Below are 15,653 nucleotides of genomic sequence, written 5' to 3' on the forward strand. Positions count from 1 at the left end.
GACTGGTACCTGAAGCGAAGGAGGGATGACCTTGCTATCATGTATATAACGATCAAGATAATACCGCTTTAATAAGATTCATTGCCCTATTCACCATTGGGTGCAGAAAAAGGTTAGAAGAAGAAGTGTTAATATAAAACATGGTTGAATTTAAAAATGAAATATTTTTTTCAATCAGTCACCGTTTTCTGAAGCATATTTTTTTATAAAAAATTTCTAAACATTTATTTGATAAATTTATGACCTTAATACTGTATATTAATACATTTGTTTTTAAATACTAGCTTTTTTTATAAAATACAAAATAACGCCCAATTTCTTTTGTAAAATATCCAATTTGATGTTTTAAATGTCCAATTTTATTTATGAAGCGTCTAATTTGGTTTGAAAAACGTCCAATTTGAAAGAAACCCGAGCAAAGAAGCGTTATACCTCTATATTATAGTGTCAGGTTGTATTAGTCAAATTTAAATTTTTTCTATATTATGCATTACAAATGGTCACCCTACTAGTAATGGGTCGTTCGGTATGAGTCAGCATTGTTTTTTCGTAGTCCCGTGACTACGAAGAAGGTTAAAAGTCAAATATTGTGCGGACTTACTTTCATACCCATACACACATGCCTAGATTTACTTTATACAAGTCACGGAATATATATTATCGCCGTTTTTGCCAAAGAATACACAGCAGGTCAAGATGCAATATTTAATTGTTGCTACAGTTGTCACGTATCTGACGAAACGATGTTGGTAACGATTATAAGAGGACGGACTGGGGTTCGAGTATTTTTGTTAACGTGAATAAATTAAGATTTATATCCGATTGCTTTATCTCAAAACATTCACTCTAATATGTATTCAATATTACCCTAGACTGGTAGCTGAAGCGGAGGGCTGATTACTTTTCCCTCATGTGTTAACGATCAAGATAACACCGCGTTTATATGATGCAGTGCCCTATGCACCATCAGGTGCCGATAAGGGTTGATGGAGATGATGATTACCTCAAAGGCGACTAGTGACTGAAATTGTCGGTATCGCATTTCACTTAATTACTATTACAAAATAATAATATATACGAGTATATTTTTACATAAAATCTTCATTATTCAAAGCTTTATCCGCACCCCAATGGTGCATAGGGCACTGAATCATATAAACGCAGTGTTATTTCTTTCGTTAACACATGAAGGAAAGGTGATCAGCCAGGTAATATTGAGTAAATATTACAGAGTAAAATCACTTCTTTATTTGACCCCCCCCCCCTTGGAAACGAACCCGGGATCTCCAGTACGGTAGCCGAGCGTGCTGATCATTACACTACGGAGGCGGTATACAATAATATATGTTTATATTTACATAAAATAGGTTTGCTTGAAATTTTTACTAAAAAATTCTCACGTGAAAAACATGTAAATAGCATTCAATCAATCATTTTGGATTGTCTTAGAAACTCGTTCGCAAACAGTTGCTTTCTGAAGATGTTTCTTCATAAACTAATCAATTTCACCTACAAAATCTTTAAAATTCTGCTTCATCATTTATCCTATAACAGCTAAATCCCTCAATAAAAATCCATAAAAATTACCCTAAATAGTAGGGTTGTCACATTGGGATGTTTGGATGTTTGGATGTGCGCACTGTCCGTATTAGTAGCTTTCTTTTTACAAAAAATCCTGTATGTTAAAACTGATAAATTAAATTGTGTGAGGACAAGCAGTGCATTGAACATATGCACATACTGAAAAAACCGCGTATGGTTTACCCAGACAGCCGTTAGTAGTGCATTTTATTCCGCATCCTTCTTTTCAAGTGTGTTGGTATTTGAATTGTAACATAACGTTCAGAGATTTTTTTTATCTTAAATTTTTGTAAAGGTGAAATATGAATAAATTTATATTTTAGTAGGTCCCATAGTACAGTATGCTGTTTTTATTTTCGTTCACTAGTGAATTTGCGTGAGTGTTGGGTGAAATGCAATTCGGGTTACGAAAAGGTGAAAGAGATAAAGTAGGATTTATTGCCTACTTCTCTACGGAAATAACGAACCACGATGTTATTTATACATTTTTTTGTTATTTAAAAACGATTGGTAGTTTATATTTTCTCCGCATTTAAAATTGCTTGACCCCTTGACTTCAATCGAAAAGATATTAAATATATTATTATCTAATTCTGCTTGCTACCGATCAAAAGCAAATTAACGCAAGAATGCATGTTTTGGTAGTATTTCATAAAACATCAACATATGTAACTAACCCTTTCTTATCCGAATTAATTTCTATGGATTTAAAAAATATTTGACACTTGAAAGTGTGTACTGATAATATTTAAAAAAAATTGAAAAAAATTTTTTTTTCTCCATATGGTTTAGAAGTTATTCAACGTTGTTTTAAAACACTGCGGCTGTCCAAACTTAAAACACAGTAAGGGACATTTTTTTTCTAAGTAGATTCTACTTAGTCCAAAAATGCAAAAAAAAACGTTTGTCAAAAAAAATGTCCCTTACAGTGTTTTGAGTTTGGACAGCCGACTGGCTCTGAGAGGTAACAAAATTAGTAGTAAGGAGATGAATGAAATATTTTTGTTGCTTATAAAACATATTTTGTATTTATATATTATGTAAGTCTACTTCTTCTTCTTCTTGTTCTTTATATAGGACTATGTCCTGTGACTCTCTGGTTCACTCCTGGGAGGTGGAAGACCAGCTATCTCTCCATCATTGTGATCTACCTGGAGGTCTGCTACCTCTCACGCTGCTGTCCGCTGCTATCCTCACCACTCGATCCAAACTCGCTGGTGAGTAGATTCACTAGATCAGTTTAAAAAAAACCTATCTAAATAATGTTAGTACTTACTTTGCAAATATTTTTTTAAAGTTTGTGTTCTTCCTGTTGTTTTAAAACAACACCGGATGAAAAAGGGTTAAGACAAAATTGTATTTAAAAAAAATCAAACCAATTATTCTTCGGAAGAATAAGCCTAGACAGTCTGACGTAGACATAGGTGTATAATATAAATAATGACTTCTTTAAAATAAGTCGTTACGTAATTCGGTTATTGTATTCGATCACTTAGGGCTAATCACGCCAATGAATGTATTAATTTGGTTGTGTATTGCATATTTATAGCACCTAATATATTTAACTATTTATTTTTTTAAAATCAACAATTGCTTCAGCATTCACTTTGTGGTAATATCTCTCCATTTTTAATTTAAGTTTTACTTGGTAAATACTACTATTTCTTAAAATCTAATACAACACGTGTTTGGAAGCGTTCCGCATAATTTTCAAAGATCGTGTGTGAAACTATGTAAGTCTAAATCTAACACAACTCTAAAATTTAGACTTAGATTCACATACGGTGTTTTAAAATGATGCGGAATGCATCGAAACCCGTGTCTCATTAGATTTTAATGAATAGTGATATTTACCAAGTAAAACTTAGATTAAAAATAAAATAAAAACTTAACTGAAAGAAATATAAATCTAGGAAAAGGTGACGAATACCATCCCATTCAGTTATTGTTTATCATATCGCTCACTCCTTTCAACAACGTCATATATAAAAAATCGTCAATTTTCAGTTGTGCATGTTTTCGGAATGCCCAGAAAATATACCAAATCCCAGCAAAAGCGACATATTTCAACTTAATATTTACCCGCTACAGGGCAGAAAGTATTGTTTTTGCATTTTGAGGAAAGGGTATTGTTTAATAATTTTTTTAAATATACTTATTATTTTTCAAATAGAGAAGAAACATTCAGGTTTTTTTAGGTAAAAAGTTCAATAAGTGGCTTGATATTTACTTTTAATAAATTTTATTATATTTTTAATCTTTAAAAACGATCTCCTGAAAAATCAAGTTTTTTAAAATTATGACGTTGTTGAAAGGAGTGAGCGATTTGTCAGATCTCTAGTCTGACCGCATCAATTCGCACTCAGCTTTAATTTTTAAAAATGTATTTTAGCCTTTATTATTATTTACTAATAAATTAACCTAACGACTACTTTTCACAAAAAATCTCATATTTTCTTGGCCACCCTAGAAATCCAACTATACAAAAAAAATACTCTAAATTATTTGGTCTTTTAACATACAAAAATCTCATTTAGAAAATCTTAAATGCATGGCTCTTGATGAGTTAGTAATCTATAATATACATGTACATAGATTACTTATAAACAGTCGTGCATTTTAGATTTTCTAAATGACATTTTTCGATATTGAAAAAACTATTAATCGGTAATCAAACTTTTTATTGATTTAGTTGAATTTCTCTTCATGTCCTGTCTTGATTAGTTCATCGATTATATAAATAAAACCAGGCACTTCACATACTTTGGTTTCTCCCAACATGCATAATAAATATTTTGTTTTAAATGTTTTCTGTGCTATGTAAAGAATATGTACACAATAATATATTATTTCGTTTTTCGAGCGCATAACTTTGATAAATTAGTGGTTAAATTAATTATTTTACTTTTTAGAATGAAAGTTTTTGTCTAGAAATTATATAAATGTTGAATTTTAACGTAATTTCGTTAGAAATTAAATGCTTGTTAAAATTATAGTCATATAACAGAAATGAGTTGACATTTAACAACGTCAATTACTGAAGATCAACTGTTTCTTTGCATGCAATTTATTGCATGTAAAGCCAGGTGTTTACACCTGGCTTTACCTTGAGATTCTCAACCCAGTCATTATTCTTCTTCTTCTTCTTCTTCTTCTTCTTCTTCTTCTTTTAATGGATTTTTACCCTTCTAGAGTGTTCTAGCCAGCGCAAAGCGTCAAGTTATTAACCTAATTATTAAAATCATCCCTATTTGGAAAAAAGTTGCAAACTATGATCACAAGCCACAAAAGTGATCCTTCTCCCCATAGCACACAACTCAAATATTATTGCACAAAATGAGATATTATATATATTGTTTTTGAAGTGAAACTTCTTAGGCGACGATTCGATAATCGATATTTGGACGGGGATCGAGAGTGAAATTTCAAAGACGCGATACGTTTATAAGCCATATTTCGTTACATATAACGTAGAGAAAGGGAGAAAGAGAGCTATATATTCTGATGTCACGGGAGTGGAGTAAAAGAGAGCGACGTTAACACAATGATACAAAGCAAAATAATATGTAAGATAGTGCCACGCATGCGTGCATTGCAGAAGTACACTTCAGATGCTATAAATGAACAGTAAGGTACGACGCGTTTTGTAAGTAATATTTAATTATTGTGTTTTACCACACAAAACGAATCAATCACCAAATCCTTAACCACGATAGTTGCAATTTTTCTCGTTATCTCGAAAATATCGATTCACGGACATATATCACCCCCCCCCCCCCCCACATATCCACAAACCATTAATATCAGTATTACCAATTGAAACACCAATTAATGACAGTATAAATATTGAAAACATTATATTTTTTAAGGAAATTTTATGTGGTTGAATTTCATTTGAGATGCTTCCTCTCTCTGTTTCTTGCATAAAATCTCTCTTATTCATTATTTTTTAGGAAGTTCCACTTTTATCACGTGGACAGTGCTTTTTCACAGCATTATACGAAAATACGTTATCCATTGCAGCATGATAAATGATGTACATTATTCGAGGAATTCTCGAGCAGTATTTTAAAGATTAAAGATAGCAAATTGAATCCAGTAATACCATATATAATGCATAATATATTATCACGTTTCAAGGTTGAGAGCTGCTGATTTGTAAAAAAAAACAAGGAAAGCCAAATTTACGACATGACCCATCACGTGTGAATAAGCCTAATGGTTTCAGACGAATTATAATTAATTATTGGCAATATTAATTAATATGTTTTTGACATCTCACACGCTGAGCTGTTAGAAATATATCTCCAGATTAAATTAATGTATTTTCGAGTCATCTTTAAATGTACTCATGGCCAGCTGGGTCACGTTATTTTACAAATTAGTTCTAAGGTATTTCAGATATCCTTCGGGTTCCATTTTACTTTATCAATGCCAAAGTTTTGCGAAATGGAACAAATCCCACCACGATTATAGAAATGTGGGGCTTTTAATTTTAAATCAAGCTGTAAGTGAAAATGGGCATAAATGACCTCTGGTGCCTTATAAAGTTGAAAAAAGGTTATTATTTGTTAAATTTGCATAACTCACTAACTAATCATCACGAAGCTTGCCCACAGGTGTAAGCAGAAAGAATAGAACGCCACACCAATCGGTCTTTGCAACAATTTTCGCCTCTTCCACATTCGTACATCTTCTCATTCATACACGCCGATTATTCCTGACGGGACCAGTTTAACGTATTTGAAATACATGATCATGTCAAATTTCCCTCAGTTTTTTTAAATAAGTAAAAAAACTAAGTATCTAACCATTACGCGCCTCTCCACAGGAGTAGGCAGAGAGAATAGAACGCCATACAATCGGTCTTTGCAAACAGTTTTTGCCCCTTCTTCTTCATCTTCTCACGTGACAGCTTTTTAAATTAAGTTAAAAAAATATGACTGTGCAAAGGCGGCACATGATGCAATTTTGGGTACTTTGTACACAAAAAAAAAGCGGCGCATGCGCAAAAGTGCCTTGGCGACAAGTCACTTTAAACATGCGTAATATTAACGCCAGAGGACGCTCCCGCCGCGAATATCTTTGCAACTTATACGAGGATATGAGCTGTTCAACATATCGCTCACTCCTTTCAACAACGTCATATATCAAAAATCGTCGATATTCAGTTGTGCATGTTTTCGGAATGTCCAGAAAATGTACTTTATCCCAGCAAAAGCGGCATATTTTTATATTATTTTTTGACATCACATCAAAGATGAAGAAGAATATGGAAGTCTGAGCATTGACGTGGCTGACGACCGTCATAGGCTGGTTTAAGTGATCACTTTACACACGTGTAACATTCACCAATTCTACCCATTTTTGACAACCATACTACTCAAATTCTTGGAAGTTCTATATGTATGAACCAATTCAGAAACATTGTTATTTTTAACTTAATATTTAACCACTACAGGGCAGAAAGTGATGTTTTTTCATTTTGAATAAACGGTGTTGTTTAATTTTTTTTTTTAATAAACTTACCAAATATTTTTCAAATGGAGAAAAAACATTCTGGTTTTACCTAAAAAGATCTATTGCACAGTAAAAAGTTCAATAAGTGGCTTGAAATAAATTTTTAATGCATTTCATTATATTTTTAAACTTTAAAAATGATCTCCTGAAAAATCAAGTTTTTTTTATATATGACGTTGCTGAAAGAATTGAGCGATATGAGGAGCTGAAGAGGGTGGCGCATGATATACCGAAATGGGGAAGTAGGTGTCATCGGTTGCTGCAGACCAATCCACAAGATTGTGACCACAGACACAAAACTATTTTTAAATGACATGCACTGCCTACAGTTTGAGTCATTGGGCGCCTCTGAGACTAATTCAGAAACAGTGATTTTATGAGATGCAAATATAGCGGAAACCGTTTGTAATAATTTACGACCGTTTTGGTAAAAGTCTGAAATTCGCGAACGAAAAAATTCGCATGACTGATTTCAAAATCGGTATCAAATGTAGGTCTCGCTTATTGAAATCTCTTCCTATGGGGGAACAATACGAAAACGTATTTGATTCCGAGACCAAAATCACAGCAATCATTATTGGACAATAACTGTTTATAGTGCAACTTTCAACACCAGATTCTGAACACTCATCTTGAGTACATAACACAACACTCCACGTGAATCGGAAAAAATAGATCATTTTTTCAGTATTTCGTTATCAATTTAACCTTCGGTGTATGAACATGGATATACATAGTATAATTGCGCTGAATTTGAAATTTTAAAAAATATGCTGGGAACTACTGACTGGTGCACTAAAATCAGTTATAGCAAAAAAAAACCTATCGCGAAAGCTAAATATAGAACGGAGCTCTGGTTACAAGCCAAATGTGTGGAAGTGAAGCATAGAATTGACAAAATAAGGATGAAAGTAGACTGAACGCAGTCGAAATGCGATCCCTCAGACGAATGTACGTCAATAATGTGCGGATAGGTGTTCCAACGGTGAAATAAGGAAAGAATGCAAGGCTGCATAAGCATTATCGATTAAGAAATGTGTATTTAGATGATTTGTACATGTGGAACGAATGAGTAAGGATAGAACGATAAAACATAGTAATGAGGCGAATATAGTTGGAAAAAAGGGCAGAGGAACACTGAAGAAAATTTAGCATGATCAGGTATGTCAAATACTTGAAAACGGCCGGGTCAGTTGTCGAAATATTAAAGACGATGCCGGCCAGAATATTACATTCAATGGAGAGTGCTTGAGAACCATGATTACTGACTTTTTCGTACCTCGGTTGAATGTCATTGATGTGACAGAGCTGTGGTTTCAACAATATGGCGCAACATGCCGTGTGCCGGCGGGTGCCACCATCAATTTATTGCGGGATATTTAAATTTGTATAACTCTAAAAAAACACCCTATAATAACATACTAACGTGTTTTAAAGTATGTATACAATTTTTGAGGGCGTAAAATACATACATACTCAATCTACCTCCTCAAAATACCTGTAGAGTAGAGATTTTAATACACGTAACTAAATAAATAAAATAATTAATTTCAATCAAACTAAAAATACATAGCACACATTGTAAAAGAATCCATTAAAAAAACACTAAAAATGTTGCGTCATGCTTTAAAAAAACTGTGATGAAAATTCAATTTGACTTTTCTGTGCTGTTCTTTTATTATATGATTTTAAAAAGAATGTTATAATGGGCGCAATTTAGGCGTTGCTTGAGAAGAAATGGCCTGAAGTCAGAAGAAGGCCGATTATTATCTATACCGTCTGTTACATCATTGTTTATCTATTGCTATCCATTACCGAATCAAATGATCGTGGTTATACAAATACATGTAACTACGTAGATAAAGAGTATCGAAGATTATTTTAAAAGAAAGTAGTCTTTAAGTTTATACGTTAACATAACAAGCGTAAGAGATATCACCCTCAAAAACATCCATGTAGATCACGAAGAAGCATCATGAATGTCGATTGATTAAACCCTTTAATGCCCAATATACGATAAATCGCAATTTAATTTTGTAAATAAAATATAAATTTTGTTAGCTGGGTTTCGAAACCCAGGTAAAATTTAACGTAATTGATTTTTTGCTTAAAATTTGCGATTTTGTATTAAAAATAAAATGTTTTTCTTGGAAATAAGTATATGGTTTTGAAAAGAAAGGAGTTATTGACAGGTAAGATGTTTAAAAAACTTTTAAAAAAGTACCTTCATGTCACAGTTTACCAGCATTTTTTTTGTTATTAATTTTTGTTGTTTTTATTTATCCACAGCGTCAAATTGTTTTACGTATTGTACATAAAATGTTCTAGGTTTAACTCCCACTCTGCCGCAACTTGATTTCTATTTTCTTGATTGAAAAACTTATAATTGAAATATTTATGTACCTTTACCATAGGAATACGAATATTTATAAGATGGATGAAACTGACATAAATATAATTAAGTTTAGGAGCTAGGCTCTTGCTTTTACAGCTGTTTTCACCGTTGTTTGTCCAAAGCTAGTTTTTTAAAGATCTTTATATAACTTAAAGCTTGCCTTCTCTTTTAACTCACTTATAGCTCTTTCTTGGTCTTACTTTTTATTTCTTCTCTTCTATATTCCCCTTATTATCTTTATGATATGGGTATGCAATATCGACTGGCCCAGCTATTACTATTATTCTCATTTTTCCACTTTTATTCATTCCATTTCCACATAGCAATAATGTCCTTCTGTCTATGCTCGTTCACTTATATTACGTCATCTGTATCCCATCAAATACACATCCAAGAATCTGGATCGCAGGACTTGTCACCGTGCCTTTATATATACATATATTATATGTAATCAACGAACAAGTTAACACCTCACCGCGTCCATCTGGTGAGATACTTTATTAGGAGCGAAAAAATGTAATTTTTTTTTCCAAGATGGAAATATTAAAGCTTACCTACCAACGATGTATTAATTTATGTATTTTAATGCTTATCAGCAGGAAGGAAAGAAAGTAGAAGACGAAGCAATAAAAATAGTTCATAGAAATAAAGATTATATTCTTAATAAACTTATGAGATTATTAAAAGCAACAGATTTCTATTTAGAAAAAAAAATATCGTAAATCAATCAATTGTTATTTTTAAAAGCTATAAAATAAAAATCGCAAAGTTCGTGCTTTAATTTTATTGATTGGGAGTTTTTGATGTTTACATCGCAAGAAAATACGAGTATCGTGTTACACATTGTATTTAGGTAGACAAAAATTAGATTTTGAGTTTCGGGCTATGTCCAAAAGTCAAATCAAATGCTTCGAAACATTAAGTAAATTATCTTTCAAATAAATATATGTTTGGACAAATCATTACTTATTTATTCGGATATCAAAAGGTTAAAATTGTATCATTACCTTTTATTTTCTTCGCAATGTTATTACTCTGTATGCCGTGGTCGTGAATCCCAGACTTCCGCTCATCATTTGATACCTACGATAAAGCAAGACAAGACGTGTGCATGTCTCGTCCGTCAGCTCTCAAACCATATCTCTTCTCACTCGGCGTGATTTATTGTAGATTTGGCAAGATGAGACAACGTTTTGGTCAACTACGGAAAGAACATAACAAGCGAACAGACACAAAGGTCATTTTTCGATGAAAGTTTCCCATACAAAAAAGGCTTTAGAATGTATGGACGATCTGTGCTGATTCATGTATTTTTTACTAACTGTACCTGGCTATGCGTTTCTGTGGCACAGTCTAGTTGTAATGTAAAAGAAAGAACACGTTCTAATATATTTAATTTTACAATGTTTGAGAATAATAATAATAATAAATCTGGATTTTTTATATAGCGCCATTTTCGTAAAATACAACTTCAAGGATGCTTCACTGTGATGAATTGGGGAAAAGATAGTGGAAATGATTTGGCAAACAATTTTTTTTAAAGATCATTTCACTCTCACTATTTCTAATTACTGATAGAAGATTATATTTCACACCATCGGACTCGTAACAGCAAAGCCACGCTCGCCAAAATTAGTGCGCTAGTTGCGACCGGTAAGATCTTTGCCCTTAGCAGTTGTTGTAGCCGATCGAAGCGTGAGACGTCTGCCAACCAATTCGTCTGGAATACACTGCTCTTTTAGATACTCTGATGCCATATTATGTATTAATTTATACATAAATTGGTGTAGCAATGAAAATATAAAAATCTTTGAAAGAACAATGCAATCGAAAACATTGAAAACGCTAAGTGACAGAGGCTGTCAAGAAGCATGCTATCCACCATGAGCAATGTTTACTATTGCGTGCTTTGCTGTTACATTCTACAGTTGGCGATCGGGTTTGAAATTTCGTGTAATACCATGTTTATTTTAAAGTATGCATGTTTATTTTTTTTATATATTTATGGTACAGATTTAAAATTTAGGATATAATAAGCGTTAAAAAATAACAATGTACAAAAGAACTGCCATAGATAGTTAAAAACTCGTTAATCTTTCAAATTCGTTCGGAGATTGTCATTTCAACAGGTTCCTGTAAGGACTCTGAAAGCATTGTAAAAAGATGTGGCGCAAAGCAAGCCAAGTCACGATATTCATCGTCACATTTGTAATCTGTCTCTCGATATATCGGGAATAGCTGCCACAATTTAGTTCTGCTGCTGGGCGTAGTAAATCCTAATCGTGATTGATCTTGTGCAGGCGTAGTCAAATAACGGCCCGGGGTCGGCGAAAGGATCTCTCTTTATTTCATCCCTTATGTATCAAATGATACTAGCTTATTAAATAACTATCACGCCGCTTCACCCGCAGGGGTAGACAGAGATAATAAAACGCCATACCACCCTGTCTTTGCAAATATTTTTCGCCTCTTCCCCATTCATGCATCTCCTCTGGTTTTCCTGTTTTCAAGTTTTCCTCGGTCTTCCTCTGATTCTATTTCCGATTAGATTCGCCTTTTTTTATGTATTTTTATGTATCAAACATTAGCAAACATTCGTTTGATAATGCCCTAACAAGGCGAAACAATTGTCACAATATAATTTTTATGTGTTTTTGTTAATAAAATACAACTTAGTAGACTCAAAAATTCTGTGTTTGATTTAAAATTAATACATAAATTAAAATGGAGTTTTTAAACGCCAAATCAATAAATAAATAGATTCGCCTTATATATTTTTTATCGTTCTTTCCTCACTCATATGTTCCATGGGTCCAAACCATCTCAACACACCTTTTATTAATTTCATCGATAATGCCTTGCATTCTTTCCTTATGTCATCATTCGAATATCTATCAACTATTAAGGCCTTACTCGCAAACACAGAATTCAATCAGCGGCCGACCGTCGGAGAGGTCTCACATATTTTCACGCCCGATTTTTTTAAAGAATGTACATTGGATATATTTTGGTTTTTAGAATACATGTTTATATTTTTTTAACTCCTTACCTTTCAACAACTCTTTTCTTTTCAAAACCATATAATTATTTTGAAGAAAAACTTATTTTCTCAATGCGAAAATGGTGTTTTAATAAAAAAAATAATTACGTAATATGTTACCTGGATTTAGAGAAAATTAAGTTGTAACTTACCAATACTGGGCCTTAAACGCAAACTGAGAAATCGTCTTACTGATGAGAACCTGGAAACGTGCTAATAATATCGAAATACAAACCTGACTTGATCAAAGTTTCAAAGGAGATGTAAGGACATTATTCGCAATAAGTAGTGTTATTATGGGTATCGTGGTAGTAGACGGTATTATTATGGGGGTAGACGGAGGATATCGTGAGGTGGGGACGACAACGAAGACGATACTGGAATGATCATGTAAACAGAATGTCAGATGTCAGACTTCCACGTATCGCCCTTCAAGGAATCCCTGAATGACGCAGACCCCCAGGCAGACCTCCAAAAAGCTGGAAAAACAGCTGGGAGTCAACATCCCAAGAGCTACAAGCGGAGGCACAAACAGATCCTTAGGATCTAGAAAAAGAAGAAGAAGAAGAAGATAGTATAATTCTAACAGATTTGGTTCTCACAATTGATGTAATGTGCATATTTGGTTATTTGGCTTATACGTTTGCCGACCACTGGGTTACCTTCACTACCTTCAGTACTACTATATGTATTACATACAACTGATCCTTCAATTTATTGTAATACTTTTATAAATGATTTTTCTCTATTAATTCGGTATTCGCAATGAAACATTCAAGGCTCGGAACTTTTATATAGGGCAAAGTGTCTTAATATTTTATATTCCGATAAAAGTACAATTATTATTAATTCATACTGTAAACTAGCACGAAGATAGAATCGCGTTAAATGTTCTGCGATTTTTTTTCGCTCTTTTGCAACAACCTCAAGGGCGCTCCCAATACAGAATCCGCATCAAACTGATTTAACAGAAACCGATGTGATGAAAACTACGCCTTGAAAATACTTCTCATTGCAATGAGAATTTATTTAGATAATTACACATATTTTACCCCCTTGCTACTAGTGTCATTTCTCGGTTTTAAGGAACTGAATTTTCATCAATTGATTCGGCAGTCACGTTGTGGTAAAACCTATCTATTTTTAATTAAAATAATTAAAACCTACCCTCATCATTTGATGCGGAATGCATCGAAACACTGTCACTGTAGATTTTTAAAAATAGTGGTATTTACCAAGTAAAAATTTTGATTGAAAATGAACTGAATTCTATTTATTTTTTCTTCATGGTACCTATTCAATAGTACTTAAAAATTTGTTTATTTAAATCCGCAAATATTCTCTAAATTAAGAATAAAAAATCTAAAAGAATGCACAAATTAATGCTTTTAATCGTATGACATCCCATATATCCCATTTAAAACCGAGTGGATATGTCTACTGTTAAAAAAAATACGGTAGATATATCCGGTTTTTATGTATGTCGCATGGCACTTTATGTCCTAAAAAAACAAAATTAAAAAAAAATGGTAGCAGCATTAAAACGACACTTAATCTATATTCTCTCAGTTTCTTGGTGTCCAGTTCCTCCGCGTTGAACTCCCGGAGATTTCTTTTAACGAATTAGACAAATTTTTCGTAATCCGAAATATTTTTGGTAGGATCTTTGTTCGTATCCCGAATCGATCGTAAACCGAGATTCCACTCGATATTATTCCGCTATAATCTAATATTAGATTCTTTTTTGTATCTTACTCAGATCTTGAACGCATACATTAATGTGTTTTTTATTTAATTTTTCAAAAAAAATATAAATCATTTTCGAGAATACGGTTGCAATATTTCTCACAATGAAAGGGTTAATCCACGTTAATCGATTTTAAATTATTCAAACCTTTTTGGATTATATTTTGGTAGCCAAGTACTATGCAGTTATCATATCAATAACTGTTAATCATGCCGAATTATACGATTACGGTACGTGCACGCTATTCCTTGAATACTTCAAAATTATTACAATGTTATTCATTGCACAAATTGCAATATACATTAAATGTGTGTGAAATTTTCTGCATCTGATATATTGGTCTTTAATTTCATCCACAACCAGGGGTTTTTCCATGTAACACGGTGGAACGGTGTTCCAGCACCTTTTTTCACGGATATTTTTTTTATTTTTTATTTTCAAAATCCATTTGACGAAACAATGTTTGCGCTTAAGTAATTACAATCTGTGTTTATATAATTCGTCAAAATGATAAAATATGGTACATATTGTAATTAACTACTTTTCTTAGTAAAAAGCTTTACATAAAGTGAATTCCGGGACCTTTTTTGTTTTAAAAAAAATCCCTGGGTATAAAATAAGTAATAATAATAATAAATCCCTTACCGCACCGCAATGGTGCATAGGGAACTGCTTCATATAAACGCAGTGTTATCTCGATCGATTACACATGAAGGAAAGGTGATCAGCCCTCCACTTCAGGTACCAGTCCAGTGTAATATTGAATAAATATTAGAGTGAAAAAATCACTTATATTTATTAAACCCCTCTGGGAATCGAACCCGGGACCTCCAGAACGGTAGCCGAGCATGCTGACCATTACACTACGGAGGATAAAATAAGAAGTGCAGAAAAACCTAATTAGGCATAGGAAAAGCGGAGTTGTTTAAGATGTAATTAAGATGATGGGGTATATACCGAATAAATATAAATATATAAAAAAATTATAAACCTTCAGTACCAAAAATGTACCTGATGTAGTGTTTTCAGGTTGACTTACTTATATCGAATAACACCTTTTTTACGTGTAATTTATTTATCATAGGTACAAGTCGGGGTTTGCAATATTTGCCGCGGCTCGCGCGTGATCCGAATGTAGGCTAACATGTCTGTACAATACACAGAGTGCAATCACTGTCAAGAGAATAAACCGACTTTGCTACAATTTAAATAGCTTATACATAGGTTAACAAACATTGTTACTTCCACTTTCCGCTTAACAAAGGCTACCTACCTAAATACTGTATAGAATGTGTTGTAATAGGTTATGCGAGCTAAGGTAATAATATTAATGGGTAATAAAGCAAAAACAAATACATTCTGTCTATTAT

This window comes from Brachycentrus maculatus, unplaced genomic scaffold (assembly GCF_059751285.1).
Source record: "Brachycentrus maculatus isolate JH-2025_06_01 unplaced genomic scaffold, ASM5975128v1 h1tg000601l, whole genome shotgun sequence".
Lineage (NCBI taxonomy): Eukaryota > Metazoa > Arthropoda > Insecta > Trichoptera > Brachycentridae > Brachycentrus > Brachycentrus maculatus.